Here is a 2,793-nt window from a genome sequence, read left to right as displayed (position 1 = left end):
CGTATGTAACAAAATGTAGTTAATCCATAAGATTCACTTAGGTGCTATCTCACATTTTATAAAATAACACAAGCCTCAGGCAGATTTCTGTAGTAGTCGAAATGTGTCTTGAAACTTCTATCCTGCCAATTCTCTTCATCTTTTTTTCAGAGACTTTTCTCTCGGGTACCTGGTGACCACTGAAATGTACTTCTTACAGGGGATTTTTACCATATAGTAGTCAGTGGCATATAATCTGCAGTTACAGTTCCTACATAACAAGCAGGCTTCGAGACATGTGTGAGGGTACCCTGAAGTCAAACTTCTGTACACTGAGGTGCCCTGATGATTCCTGTTCCCCAATTCTGCCAGAAATCAAAGTTGCTACAGTTTGTTAACCACAGGCAGTAATATGTATAGGCGATGCAAATATTCTTTCAGGAGGATCCAAGGAAGTCTGTAAGGAAAGGTGTGGCCTAAGCAATTAAGGAGAATATTTTTGGGAAGGAAGAAATCAGAAGCTAATCAGAGTAGAAGTGTCCACCCTCTGCTCACTGGGTCTAATTCAGTAAATTCTCATTCTGTGTGGATGTCAGGCTGTGCTACTGTCAAGCACTGCTGATTGTAGATAGGAGAGCCCAGGCACTCACTGGACACAGGAACTGTGCTTTGTAGCAGATGGCCCCTAAGATAGTTGATGCCTATAAACTCACATGCTGGGCCGGGGAGATGGCTCAGTGGAATAAGCGCTTCCCTGGTAAGCGCAAGGGCCTGAGTTCAATCCCTGGTTCTGAAAAGCAAAACAAAATAAAAAAACAAAACCTCACATGTTGTCCAGTCAGGTGGCCACTAATTATATGTGACTCTGTGGTTGAAAATATAAAATTATTTTTTCTGGGTCTTTTTGAGACAGGATCTCATTTTTTATTTCAGGTTGGCCCTGAATTATGTAGTCCAGGCTGGCAACTTTCAGTGATCCTTCTGCTTCAGTCTCCTGTGTGCTAAGGTTATAGGCATGCACCACATCTAGCTAAAATTAATTTTAAGAAAATTTTTAAATGTATTTGCTTGGACTCATAGAGATCCTCCTGTTTTCAGCCTCCCCAGCACTAGAATTACAGGTATGCTCCACCACGCCTAGTCTTGGTGGCTGGCCTGGCGTGTGGTGCTGGGGATCGAGCCTCAAGCCTTGCTCCCTGTGCTTGTCTACACAGATGTTTAGTCTGCCGAGCTATCTAGCTGGCCCTTAAAATTAAATTTTTAATAAAAATTCAATTCCATGGTCACACAAGCTACAGTTCAAATGCTACTGTACTGGACAGTGAAGGTACAGAACATGCTGGTCATGTATTAGACAAGGCTACTCTGAAAGTACTATACTGTACTTTCTGATTTCATGTTTCATAAAGCAAACAGAAGCTCACCCTCATTCTGTAAAGGGATAAACACCTCCCTCCCCACAGGCATTAGATGCACAATCATAGCGTGGCGTGACTGACTTCAGCACATCTGCTTACCTTTCTTAATCTCTAGATCTTTCTGTACACGTCATATTCAACAGGAACTCTATTCTTACCCTCCTCCCTTCTCTTCATCGATTAGTGTATAATTCTTTGCTGGTTCCAATGTCCATGAAAATTCCCAGCTCCTTGTTACTCCCCGGGACTTGTTCTGGAAACCTGCTTCTGTGTAACACCATGGAATCTGAAGAGCGATGGAGCTATTTGTGCTGCTGAGTCACTGAATTGACTGAGAAAAGGAGTGTAGGGGGGAGAAGCAGAAATGAATGCAGCACATAATCATTTCTATTAGAGATTTTGCTATTTGCGTATTGGCATGTCAAAAATAAGCCACTAGACGAACTTTTACCCTGAGTGGTTATCTGCTTTGCTCTGTCATAGAAAAGTTAATTTGGGCTTATTTTAAAGCTTTGATTTTTCTTTTTTTAATGGAGATAAAAATAAATCTCTCCAGTTTTGGCCGTTTTAGCTCATCCAAGATTATCACTAAAATGCCTCTGATGTTATATTTTTGTCTGGAAAGCAGACAAAACTTGTAGATATTCCAGCACCCACAGGATGACTCTCTGAATCCGGCTGGCCAGTGCCGAAGGGGGAGGGCATAGCAAAGCTTCCCTTGAAGATGTGGGAAGATGTAAACCTAAGGCAGGCGCAGCGTGTCCGCCCCACCGACCCCTCCCCCCAAATCTATGACAACTCGTTTGACTGTTCAGCAGTTCTGAAGCCAACGCTTTGCAACGGTGAGGAGCTGTCTGGCGAGTACAGGACTGGGCATGGAGTCAGGACTCTGGAGTGTCTGACTCACTGCAGAGCCTTGAGGAAGTCGTGTCCACCTTTCCTGCGTCGCCCCTCGCATGCCCGAGGTGTGTGTTGGGGGGCTGGGTGGAACTGAAAAAAAGACAGTTTTGCATCTGTGCCTGCTACAGGCCGGCAGACTTAAATAAACACGGACACCGCCACACTCCCAAGCCCGTGACACAGCAAGTAACCCCGCAGCGAGCCCTGGCGTCCAGCCTGGGTTCGAGAGACCGCGCCTCGCTCTGGGGCGCGGACTGGCACCTGTGGGGTGGTGGCGGTGGCTCCAAGGTTTTGGAGAGGGCAGAAGGTGGCTCTATCTTTAACCTCTTTTTGAGTCTCGACGATGTTGCTTTGCATTTAATAGAAATCACCCACACCCGTCCAAGCAAAATTCACCCGACGGGTGTCCCAGACTCATCTACCTCTGCGCTTCGACCCCACGCCCCGGAGCCCCGCGCCTGACCCGACGGGCGGGAGGGGAGGGGAGGGGGCGGGG

The sequence above is a fragment of the Octodon degus genome, unplaced genomic scaffold (assembly GCF_000260255.1).
Source record: "Octodon degus isolate 3935 unplaced genomic scaffold, OctDeg1.0 scaffold00164, whole genome shotgun sequence".
Lineage (NCBI taxonomy): Eukaryota > Metazoa > Chordata > Mammalia > Rodentia > Octodontidae > Octodon > Octodon degus.
The sequence above is the reverse complement of the archived record's forward strand: the minus strand, read 5'-3'. Positions refer to the sequence as shown.